Here is a 13,909-nt window from a genome sequence, read left to right on the forward strand (position 1 = left end):
AGGTTAGGCATAGTTTCGGAGTTGCTTAAGGTTAAAGGGTTAAGTTTAGGCGCTGTTAAGGAGCTGGTTAAGGTTATAGTTTGTCTTAGAGAATGGCAATAGACAGCCTATTTCCGCGTTGCAGCGCGAGGCAATAGACAGCCTATTTCCACGCGACAGCTCTCAGCAGCCTCGTTGCGTGTCCTGAGGCTGCCGCGGGGCGTGGCCGCGCCTGTCACGTGCCTGTCGGGGCCAATCAGGCCTACCCAGGAAGTAACTTACAGTTGCGGAACAGTAACAGGCAGCCGGGGTCTGTAGTGACGCTGCAACAGCAGCACCGTGAGGGACAACTCCTCCTCTCTCTCTCTCTCCCTCTCTCTCTTTCACTGACTCTCTCTCCCTCTCTCTCTCTCTCTCTCTCTCTCTCTCTCTCTCTCTCTCTCTCTCTCACCGACTCGCTCTCTCCCCCTCTCTCTCTCTCTCTCTCTCTCACACACCGTATCTCTCTCCGACTCTCTCTCTCTCTCTCTCCCTCTCTCTTTGCCCGCGGTCATCAGTAAAGTCAGGCTCGAGTCAGATTCAGGGTTAGGGGGACGACGACCAGTGATGCCACAGATTACTTGTAAAAGTAATCCGATTACTGATTACTCCTTTAAAAAGTAATCCAAGTTACTTTACTGATTACTTGATTATCAGAGTAACTTAGTTACTTTGAAAGTAACTAGGTTACGAAGTCGTCGTCGTTCCCCCAACAGTTTTTTTAAAACGCTTTATTGAAAGTGCATAAATTGTTTTTAACTTGTTTCTCTGCACATAACGTAAATTGTTAAACTAGTGCTTCAGCTTCTGTACCATCAAGTATGGTAAAGCAACAGTCTATGATGCTCACAGCATTAGAGCAGCCAGCCAGTGGTTTTACAAAACCAGTGTATCCATTCACATCTAACAAATGCAGGCTGAACTATTCAATTATATCAACTGTAACTATTAAATTGTTTTTATAAATGTCTCTCTATAAACATACAATCAGTCTCTCTTTAACATGTAAATTAACTGTAAATCTGGCAAATAAGAGCTTTTGCTCTGCCACCATCAAATATACATTAATCAATAGGGAAAGAAACAATCTCTCTCTTTTGCTGTTTGGCTGGCCTCCGAGTCCTCCTGTACCTGTACCTTGAAAATGGGGGACCCTGATGGAAACAAGACAAACGTCTTTCTCAGGTCTGCATCCCCTTAACAATTGTATGTATTGAGCCGTACTGTATTGTACCCATTCTGCAATCTGTTAAATAAAGTTTTCATTCATTCATTCATTCAGTCGAAGCGTCGTAGTGTTGTGATTCCAGATGCTTTCAATGCAATTGGATGTGCTGTTTTTAGCGGTAGACAGTATTTACGTTTAGGTCGCTTTCACATATAGTTTTGGTGGACTCGGTGCGGTTCTGGGGGTGAAGTTGCAACATTGTTGCATTCTTCATTTGGTTCGCCTGCTTTCACACAGAGGCGGACCGAGACCTTCTGAACAATGTCACGCGGTCGAAAAGGGCGCTTGTCTATTGGACAGTGGAAATGTGTGTGTGGCTGCTGCGATCCCGTGTGTGTGCGCGCGCGCGTGTGTGTGTGTCTGTGTGTGTACTGCGGAGCCCTTCAGATCAGCGGAGCCGAGTTTTGACATGGCATTGATCCATTGTTCTATTGAAGCACATTACCACCATCCTCTCGCTAAACAACTTGTAGACCACGGTGTTTTTATGAGTGCCCACAAGTAGCTGTTTTAATAATATAATAAGCCGCGCGCCTCTGTAATAATAATAAGTCGCGTTTTTTCTTCCTGTAAGCGTTTTGGGGTGGAATTCTCAGACGAATGCAACGGAGCCCTGCTGTCACACGATTGGCGCATATGTCACATGACGTGCTGTGAAGACCCGCCCTACTCTGCCTCTGATTCGCAGACTGTGGATGGGGAATGTGATTGGGCCAAAGCAGAGTCACTCACAGACAGAGAGTCCAGTCACGCCGCGGGACACATTCTTGTGTAACCCTTTCACTGCCACACCACGTCACTCCCAAATAAGAAAAACAGCTCAAAAATGTATTTTTGACTGTCGAAAACGAAATAAAATACTGCATTCCGCCTGCAGTATGAATTTATGATGAGATAGTAACGAAATAGTAACGCACAGCCACTTGGACAAGTAACTGCAATCAGATTACTGGCTTTTAAAGATTAACGCGTTAGATTACTATTTTCGGGGAAAAGTAATCAGATTACAATAACGCGTTACTTAGTAACGCGTTACCGGCATCACTGACGACGACACACCCCCCAAAATCTGACCAATGAGTGACAGTTTGCTCGCGCATGCGTTTGTTTTGGTCCGCTGTTAACACAGCCGTGTGAACACAAACGAACTAAAGGACAAGTGCAACAATTGTATCATTATAGTCCCTGTGTCTCCCTCAGGGGCGTCATTTTGGTATGGCAAGGTATGGCACAAAAATAAAAAAAATTATTACAATTTTTTATGTTGATTTAGAATTCAAATGTCAACATTATGAACGAGGCTTCGAACTATTCGGTACAGCCCTAGCATGTTTTGATATTGTCAATTATCTCACTTTTACTAGGTGACTTTTACTGTGACTAACTGAAATATGCCAAAAAAAGGGAAAATGGACATACAGATGTTTTTTAATCAGAGGGCAGCAGAGACAAGTGATACAGGGACACAGGTAAGGTCTTACAATGGCTTAGTGATTATAACAGTGCAGTTCAGCATTCAGTAACCCATACCTTTTGTGAATGTGTTTTTGATACTATATTCTGTTGAACACACACCTCAAAACCGTACCTAAGGAAAATTGGCTCAATTGCAAGAAAAACAATAGACAGTTATGATATTACATTCTGCATAATTTGTATGTAAAATATTGTGGTTGACACATTTCTATATTAAAATGCTTGTGTAGTCCTGTCCTGTGTCATACCTAAATGTCATACAAGTGAATTGTATAGAAACAACTCACCAAAAGTGACTATTGCACAACTGATTTGACAAAAAAAAATTAAAACCTTCACCCCCCACCCCCACCCTCCCTCCTCGCCATACCTTGGCTTTTACTGAAATGACGCCACTGGTCTCCCTGAATCGGAACAAAGCAAACGAACTACAGGTGTGAAAACACCCTCTATCAAACAATTTTTTTTATTTCTTCATTTCAGATGTGATGACCTCTAAAAGCTGCTGGATATTCTCACCAGAAAAAAAATTATTAGTGTCATCCGCAAATAAAATACATTTAAATATATTGGATACTTTACATATCGTTAATGTACAAGATGAACAGTTTTGGACCCAACACTGACCCCTGGGGGACACCACAAGCAATGTCCAAACATTCAGATTTATAATCTCTCATCGTCACAAATTGTTGTCTTTTATTTAGATAGCTTCCAATACTACCCCCCTGATCCCATATCGTTCCAATTTCCTGATTAATATATCATGATTAATAGTATCAAATGCTTTTTTTTATATCAATGAATACTCCAGCTACAAGTTTTTTTTTATCTATGGAATTTGTGATTTTTTCAATGAGTTCTATTAATGCTAGTGATGTTGACCGGTGTGTTCTGAATCCATACTGGCTATCGGTGAGTAAATTATGTTTATCAATGAATTTATCTAATCTGTTGTTGAAGAGTTTTTCTAATATTTTTGAAAACTGAGGAAGTAGAGAAACAGGCCTATAATTTGTGAAGTGGTGTTTATCTCCAGTCTTGAACAGAGGTATGACTTTTGCTATTTTCATTTTATTCAGAAATCGACCAGTTTTGAATGATAAATTGCAGATGTGCGTGAGTGGTTTTGAAATCCCACTAATGATTTTTTTTTACTATTTTCATATCTATTTCATTACTGTCTGTAGATGTCTTGTTTTTACATTTATTAGTAGTTTCTATAATTTCATTTCAATCTACCGCTTCCAGAAACATTGAACTAGGATTTCTTTCAATATAATTGTCATTTATGTCTTCAGGAGTCAAGACATAAAGAGAATTAGTCCCGCTAATTCTCGTCCAATATTTACAAAAAGATTATTAAAGTTGTTAACCACATCATCCATATTGCTAATAGTTTGATTATTTTCCATAAAATACTGAGGTGTAACGTTCGGGAGACTATCCTCCTTAGGATAGTATCCCACTGTCTACCTGGGTCACTCCTGTTGTTATGGGTTCACCTTGTATGTCACCACTGATTGCTGTCATCACTAATTGTCTGTCACACCTGGGTGCTGTCATTGGTTGACAGACTGCTGTCACTTATTGACAGCGTGGAATGTTCAGTATGTTCCTATTTAACGTTTGCTCTATCCTTTGTCCTTTGCTAGAGCTTCACCTAAACCTACGGACAAACCTACAGCTGGACAAGCACAGACATATTGTCTTTCTCCCTGTAATTATATTATACGCTTTTCCCTGTTAATAAACAGTACAGCTGTTTTGGAAGAGTAAACTTTCTCCGTCTCGTTCTTCTTCTCGACAACTTGGAAGTCACTTACCCGTTCGTATCAGAAGCTCTAGCCATCATGACTTCCAACGAGGAGATACGGGACGAGATGGTGAGCCTACGGAACCAGCTCAGGATAATCATGGAGCGGCAGATGGCAGTCGGTGTCAAGCTGGGTCGACTGGGAGATGTTTCCCTGGCTTCTCAGGAGACGGCGGAGACAGCGTTGGCGGCGGTGAACCAGGCCCACTCTGCGGCCGCTGGGACGACATCAACGATGAGATCCGCAGCCGGAGCATCATCGATCGGCGGGGAAGGCGAGCGGGGGTATCCGGTAGATCGGGAGGACTACCGAGAGCCACGCCTGCCGGCGCCGGAACGCTATGGAGGGGATCCAGCCGGCTGCCGTGAGTTCATCGCCCAGTGCTCTCTCATTTTTCAATTGCAGCCGCGTACTTTCCCCAGCGATGTGGCTCGGGTAGCGTATATTATAACTCTCCTCACGGGTCGTGCTCTCTCTTGGGCCACAGCAGAGTGGGAGAGTGGGTCTGTGGTCTGCCGCGACGCGGATGCCTTCACCCTGGAGTTACGTCGTGTATTCGATACCTCCAGGGTGATTTCCATTTACGAGGCCGGCAGTCGACTTATGTCCTGCCGGCAGGGCATTCACGCCGTAGCAGACTACGCCATTGATTTCCGCATTGTGGCTCGAGAGGCGGACTGGCATGAGGTTCCCTGCTGTGTCCACTTCTTGCATGGTCTCTCCACTCGCATGCAGGACGAGCTGGCTACGCGGGAGCTACCCGAACGCCTGGATCTGTTGATCAACATGGCCATTCGGTTGGATAATCGTCACCGGGAGAGGGGACGCGAGAGGGAGGCTTCGTCACAGGTACTCTTCCGCCCCTCTCCTAGTGTCGATCGGCCAGCATACCAGCCAATGAGAGAGCACCGGGGCGATGACGAGCCCATGCAGCTGGGAGCGCTGAACCTCTCTGAAGCGGAGAAGCAGAGGCGGGTCAACGAGAAGCGCTGTTTTCAATTGTGGCCGCACGGGGCATCGCTTCGCTGCCTGTCGTGGCTCGGGAAACGCAGGGGCCCGCTAGGCCTGGGTAAGGTGCTAGCATGGGTGGGCATGTCTCTCCGGTCATAGACGTTCACGACTCACATACTTTTTTTGATGTCACTGTCAGGTGGGGGGATTCTTCTAAAACGGCCAAGGCTTTAGTGGATTCGGGGGCTGCGGGCAACTTGATTCATGTGGGGGTGGCTCTAGAATGGGGGGTTCCCTTGGAAACACTAGAGGTGCCCATCCCTGTCCGTTCGCTGGACGGCCAACCGCTTGGCTGTGGATTTATTACCCAGCGCACCGGGAAACTGTGGGTTCGGGTGGCGGGTAGCGAGGGGGAATATTTGAATTTTTTTGTTGTTATGTCTCCTCATTCTGACATTGTTTTAGGCCACCCTTGGCTTGTGCTGCATAATCCTCTTATTAATTGGGCTACGGGTGAACTCTCCATGGGAAGCGGCGTCAGCGCTGACACTGGTGTGAGTTCATCTGTCCCCCCCCCCCCCTCTTTTGTCTCTCTCCAGGTTGACGGTGGACGTTGCAGATTCTTTATTATCCCCCAACCCCGATTTGGCAGGTGTTCCTGCGGTCTATTGTGACCTGGCGGACGTTTTTAGTAAAACGCGTGCTAAAGCACTACCGCCTCATAGACCTTACGACTGCACCATTGATCTTCTACCCGGCGCTTCTCCGCCCCGGGGACGGATGTTCTCTCTCTCCCGCCCTGAGACAGTGTCCATGAACACTTACATTCGAGAGGCACTGTCCGCGGGGCATATCCGACCATCCACATCCCCTGCAGGCGCTGGCTTCTTTTTTGTGGCTAAAAAAGATGGTGATCAGCGGCCGTGCATAGATTATAGGGGGTTGAATGACATTTCCATCAAGAACCGTTATCCTTTACCGCTCATGGACACCGCCTTTGAGTGCTTACAGGGGGCACAGGTCTTTTCTAAACTTGACTTACGTAATGCATACAACTTGGTCAGGATTAGAGAAGGGGACGAGTGGAAAACTGCATTTAATACTCCTAATGGGCATTATGAGTATTTAGTCATGCCTTTTGGTTTAGCTAATGCTCCAGCAGTTTTCCAGGCCCTGGTCAACGACGTGCTGCGGGACCTGATTGGGGTGTCGGTGTTTGTATATTTAGATGACATCCTAATCTTTTCTCGCGATATGGTGCAACACCAACTGCACGTTCGTGAGGTGCTTCAACGTCTCCTTAAGCATCAACTGTTTGTTAAGGCAGAGAAGTGTGTGTTTCACACTGACACCGTTTCCTTCCTGGGCTTTGTGTTGACGAAGGGCGATCTTCGCATGGATCCAGCCAAGGTGAGTGGAGTCTTGGATTGGCCACGGCCTTCGTCGCTCAAGGAGTTACAACAGTTTTTGGGCTTTGCAAATTTTTACAGACGCTTTATTCGCAATTTTAGCGCCTTAGTCAATCCATTAACAGCTCTCACTAAGTCCTCTCTCCCTGGCTTTGAATGGTCGCCTAGGGCAGAGTCGGCCTTCTGCGACCTCAAACGTCGATTTACCTCCGCCCCCGTACTGATCCGTCACGACACAGAGGCTCCGTTCATTGTGGAGGTGGATGCCTCTGACACCGCGGTGGGAGGGGTAATCTCGCAGAGATGTTTACAGGATGGTAAGGTGCATCCTTGTGCCTTCTTTTCGCGCCGGCTGTCTCCGGCCGAGCGTAACTATGACGTGGGTAATCAGGAGTTGTTGGCAATCAAATTGGCATTGGAGGAATGGAGACATTGGTTAGAGGGGGCGGCACATTCTTTCATTGTTTGGACTGACCATAAGAACTTGGCTTACAAGAGATTGACTTCCGGTGATGACGTCAGTGTGAGAGAGACGCTTCTGCTGTTCTCCCCAAACCCCACAGAGAAAATGTTAGTTTAAACACTACTTATAGTCAACAAACTTGTTGCTTGTTTTTTTTTTTTTTTTTTTTTTTTTTCTCCCCATTTTTTTTTACTGGCTCACTTCACATTATACTGGTATAGGTTATTAATTATTATGTATTAAAAGACTAGTTTTTATGATTGAAATGTCCAGCTTTGATTTCAGACACAAATATTGGGGCTCCCCCCAACCCCCACAATGAGTTGGAATGGAGTAGTCCGGATAAAACTATGGCAAGCATATCTATAACCTATGGAGTGCTACAGTAGTTCATGGTTAGGATGATATTTTTTTTTATAGTCACCGTAATCTCCCGGGCTCTCCCCACATTTTTTTTCTTTTCTTTTTTTTTTTTTTATTTGTATCACTTTATCTGATATGGGCTATACAGTTTCATGCTATGCTTTAGTCACGTGATTTATGGTTTAAATACTCTTAACTCCTTCAGATATCAAACAATGGATTCAAAATCATGATTATAGATCAGTGGTACAACTATCTTTGTCTTATTATTATTATTATTATTATTATTATTATTATTATTATTATTATTATTATTATTATTATTATTATTATTATTATTATTATTATTATATTATTATTATTATTATTATTATTATTATTATTATTTATTACACCGTATTCATGCAATTCAGACAAACAAACAGACCAATGTAACTCCAATTTGAATATATACACAAAAAATATGATTCATTCCCATAGTTTATTATTATTATTATTATTATTATTTTTCTCCTGATTGCAATTTTTCCTTTAAATCCATAAGGGCCACAATATGTGGACAAAAATAATGGTAGTAATAGGTGGGGGGGATTAAACAGAAGAAAATGGTCATACTATTTTTGGTCAAATTATCGGATGCGAGTAGCCTATATTATCTTTAAATATCTGATTGAAATTACACCTACAGACAAGGAGTGAAGCTCCAGTACTGTTGGGTTTTGTAACTATTTACTACCAATTGATACGGCGGTGTGGGGATGGGGGGGGTGTGCGGAGAGGGGCCGATTTTATCACTCGATAGATTGGCCTTTTACTCCCCCGCGGCGGGACTCCTCTCAGCTTCACTGGAACGATGTTAATCATTTTAGCCCATCCATTAGGGATGGGCCGTATGTGTTTTATGTGTAACCCGTCTGTACAAGACGGCAGGGTTATTTTGTTTTATGTACTTCACCCCCTCCCCCCTCCGTTCACCTCCTCCTTATTCCAGCCATTTAGAGACCTGCCCACATTAGCCTCAATAGAAGTGTCAAAAAAAATATTGCATTACCAACAACCATACAACAACATGTATAGATTATGGCTAGTTTGAACATAATGATATGGAACACTGGTGGAATAAATAAACAACACAAACGAAAAAGCGTGCTCACACTGATGAAAAAAGAACAGGTGGACATAGCTCTGCTAAGCGAAACGCACATTTTAGAGAAAGACATAGATATGTTAGCGGACAACACATATCATAACATCAGTCACTCTTCCTTTGGAACGAGAACTCGGGGAGTAGCCATAGTCGTTAGACGGAAGTTGAATATTGAATTGAAGGGAGTATGGTCTGATGCAGATGGTCGGATAACTATAGCTAAGATTTTACATAAGAACAGAAAAATAGCGTTGGTAGCGGTATACGCCCCAAATTTATACGAAGTTAGTTTCTTCACTACACTTACCAGAGCAATGTTAGACCTTCCCGAATACTCATTTATAATCGGTGCGGATTTTAATGCCATTTGGAACCCAAGGATGGACAAATCAAACCCCTCCTTTTCCAATGAACAAAAAAATGCATCTAATGCATTAAAGGATTGGTCGAAGATTACAGGTGTAAATGACTTATGGCGTTCACTCAACCCCATGACCCGGAAGTACTCTTGTCGATCTGCGAGACATAATACATTATCCAGAATAGATTACGTTTTCACAACCCCGAGACTATTTGATAACTACGATGTGGAAATGATACCCAATGCATTGTCTGATCACTGTTATTTACTCTTAAAAGGAACATTTGGTATACTATCATCCCGAGCCCCAAGATGGCGATTTAACACGATGCTGCTTAATAACAAGGAATTCATTACACAAATCAAAGAAGCTCTTACGGTATTCCTACGGATAAATGTGAATTCGGTGCAGGACCCCAGAATATTATGGATGTCGACAAAGGGAATGATCAAGGATTTCACTGATAGCTTTTCCTCCCAAATACGCAAGAATCGATGCTCAAAACTGGCTGAACTGGAAACACTTTACTCAACGTTATTTAATTCTTTGCAATACAACAACTCGGTTCAACTGGAAAATCAAGTCAATATACTAAAAAAAGAGATTAACGCCATATACAGACAACAATCTGAATTGCAAATACGTAGCACAAGACAACAGCAGTACTCCCAAGGTTCCAAACCAAGTCACCTATTAGCTATGCGACTAAGAGTCAACGCAAAATTTGCAGATATAACTACCATTAGAGCACAACAAGGACTTGTTACAGAACCCAAAGAAATAAACACGACATTCAAAGAATTCTACTCCAACTTATACAAATCAGAAACGACCTTCGATCAAAACAAGATGGACACATATCTTAATCAAATTAACCTCCCTAAACTTTCAGAGGATGACGCTAAACAGTTAGAAACACCGATCACACTAGATGAACTTAGGGAGGCCATATCTGAAATGCAAAGTGGAAGGGCCCCTGGAAGAGACGGTATCCCACCAGAAATGTACCTCTCTTGTTGGGACATAATTGGACCCTTATTACTAAATATGATTTTATACTCAGTCAAGGAGGGGAACTTCCATAAGAATGACAATATTGCACTCATAACAGTCCTCCTCAAAAAAGACAAAGACCCCACCGAGTGCGGTAGTTACAGACCTTTAAGCCTCCTCGGAACCGATATCAAACTGTACTCTAAGGTATTAGCCATCAGACTACAAAAGCATATGACGTCTTTAATTCATCCGGACCAAACAGGCTTCATAAGAGGCCGCCTGATCACTGATAACATAAGACGATTACTACACGTACTAGATGCTAACAAGGAAGACAACACACCTAAGGCGATGCTGTCCCTGGATGCAATGAAAGCTTTTGACAGGTTGGAATGGTCGTATCTATGGGCAGTGTTAGAAAGGATGGGGTTAGGAAAAGGATTCATTGATATGATTAAAGTATTATACAAAGACCCATCGGCCATGATTACAACAGGTACAATCACCTCCGAAATCTTTCCAGTATCACGGTCTTCCAGACAGGGTTGCCCCCTTAGTCCCGGACTATTCGATCTATCATTAGAGCCTTTAGCACAATATATAAGACAATCCCAATCCATAGAACCAATCGTAATCAAGGGCACACAACACAAAATTAGTTTATATGCGGACGACGTAATACTGTTCATGCAAAACCCCAACACCGCATTGCCGCATATTCTCAAGTTGATTGAGGACTTTGGAGATTTATCGGGATTTAGGATAAATTGGCCGAAGTCGGCCTTCCTCCCACTTAACGCCCCTGCAAAAAGAAATATAACCCTCCCAGAAGAGATACCGATGGTAAAACACTTTAGATGTTTGGGAGTTGAAATATTCCCTACCATAAGCCAAACGGTGAAGCACAATTACATAAAAATCCAAAACAAAATCAAATACGACCTTGTCAGGTGGTCAAAACTTAAAAACTCAGTACAAGCACGAATATCAATAATTAAGATGGACGTCCTACCTAGAATCAACTTCTTCAGCTCAATGCTACCGTTACCCCCTCCAAAGGGTTACTGGAAAGAATTACACTCCTCCACATACAAATTTATTTGGAATAACAAACCACCACGTATAAAAAGATCCACCGCACAGAGAAACAAAGCAGACGGTGGTATGGCATTTCCAGATTTCCACCACTATTTTAAGGCATACACTTTAAGACCACTGACAACATGGTTTGATCCCCAAGCATCAGTATCCTGGAGAAATTTAGAAGAAAATATAGTAGCTCCACATAGGCTGAAGGACATAGTGTACACCAAATTATCAATTAAGCAATGCGAACGGAAATTTGGCCCCATAATCACTCATGCAATCCGGATATGGCGTGAAACACAAAAAAAAGACTCTATCCCACATACATGGCATAATCATACTCCCTTATTCAATAACAATGCACTCTTGATTGGAAAACAACCTATAAGATTCCCTAGATGGGAAAAGCAAGGCATACACACATTAGGAGACGTTTTCAACAAACAGGGTTTTTGTAGTTTTGATGAGATATGCAAAAAATTTAATCTCACCAAGTCCTCATATTATTTTTACGCACAGTTATTGGCATGTTTGAAGGCTCACAGTGTTCCATTAAGGATACCAATTGTACACCACAGATACCACAAATTCTTCTATGAAAGAGAGACATCGAGAGGTTTTGTTTCAGATTTTTATCATCAATTACTAACGGCCTCGTATGAAACCCTACATCTAGACTCAGTCTGGAGGAGGGATATACCAGACCTGGAGATAGACTTTGACTGGCAAGAAGCCTGGGCAAATGTACGCCTTGCATCAAGGAACCCGGACCATCAACAAATCAATCTTAACTATATTCACAGGACATACTTAACTCCTATAAGACTGAACAAAATGGGTCTTAAACAAGACTCCAAATGCTCCTTATGTACAAATGGGAATGAAGGGACATTTATGCACATGTACTGGGACTGCCCACCAGTTAAGATATTTTGGAAAGAAGTGACCCAGCAATTGTCAAATCTCTTAACTCTGGATATACCTGTACACCCCTCTGTATTACTGCTGAATGATGTCTTTGAGCATGCAGTACCTCCACAGCTAAAGAGATTGGTTTTATCCGGTATCACAGTGGCTAAAAAGCTGATAGCATCACGATGGTTTCAACCGGAAAAAATGTGCCGTAAGGTCTGGATTCTTACATATCTCGATGTGATTTATCAAGAAATATCAACAGCTAGAATTTTGGGTCTCAATGAATCCAAAATGGCAATGTGGTTAGAAGTGGTGGAGAGAATAAAAGCCAGCATATAATGGTAGTGTCTGGTTAGGAACAAATTATAATGGTTGGATTATCCAATGGGGGGTCCGGGAGAGGGGGGTACGAGCTGGAGCATATGTGTATTTGTATATCCTATTGTGTGTTGTCATGTTTGTTTATGTGTTTGTTTAAAAAATAATAAAAAAATAAAATACAAAAAAAAAGAACTTGGCTTACATCCAAGGGGCTAAACACCTTAACGCTCGCCAGGCCAGGTGGGCGTTATTCTTCACTCGATTTCGATTTACCATCTCCTATCGACCCGGTTCCAAGAACGTCAAGCCTGACGCCCTGTCACGTCAGTTTGATCTTCCGGGTCGAGAGGAGAAGCCCCACCCTATTATTCCACAGGCCTTGATTTTGGCACCCGTGTCATGGGGCATAGATAGGGTGGTGAGGTCGGCTCAGGCACAGGAGCCCGATCCCGGTGGGGGTCCTCCGGGTCGGATGTATATGCCCAAGGCGGCACGCTCGCGCCTGCTGCAGTGGGCGCATACATCCTCTCTCACCGGCCACCCTGGGGCCACCAGAACCCCGGAGTTTATCCGTAGGAGGTTTTGGTGGCCGACAGAGGGGGGGGAAACACGCTCATTTGTGGCGGCCTGTCCGGTGTGCACGCGCAGTAAGACCTCTCGCCGTGCGCCGGCGGGTCTCCTCCGACCGCTTCCTATTCCCAAGCGTCCCTGGTCGCACATATCCCTGGATTTTATTTCCGGCCTTCCCTTATCGGATGGGTTCACTGCCATCCTGGTGGTGGTGGACCGGTTCTCCAAGGCGGCCCACTTCATTCCCCTCCCCAAGCTCCCCTCGGCTCGGGAGACGGCTGACCTTGTGGTGCAGCACGTCTTTCGGGTTCATGGGCTTCCAGTGGATATTGTGTCCGACCGGGGTCCTCAGTTCGCCTCCAGGTTCTGGAAGGCGTTCGCCGCCGGTCTGGGCGCCTCCGTCAGCCTGTCGTCTGGGTTCCATCCGCAGACGAACGGGCAGACAGAGCGTGTCAACCAGGACCTGGAGGGCGTTCTGAGGTGCTACGTTGCTGGGTGTCCGGCGACGTGGAGTAGGAGGTTGGCCTGGGCTGAGTATGCGCATAATACCCTCCTCTCCTCCTCTACTGGTATGTCTCCCTTTCAGTGTCAATATGGTTTTCAACCTCCTCTGTTTCCCGAACAGGAGCAGGAGGTGGAGGTGCCGTCGGCCCAGGCACATGTGGCTCGTTGTCGCAGGACGTGGAGCAGAGTGCGGACGGCGCTGCAGAAGGCCTCGGTTAAGGCTCAGCGGCAAGCTAACCGCAAGCGGCGTCCGGCTCCGGTTTTCCGTCCGGGACAGCGGGTT

The sequence above is a fragment of the Notolepis coatsorum genome, assembly GCF_963971535.1.
Source record: "Notolepis coatsorum genome assembly, chromosome: 9".
Classification (NCBI taxonomy): domain Eukaryota; kingdom Metazoa; phylum Chordata; class Actinopteri; order Aulopiformes; family Paralepididae; genus Notolepis; species Notolepis coatsorum.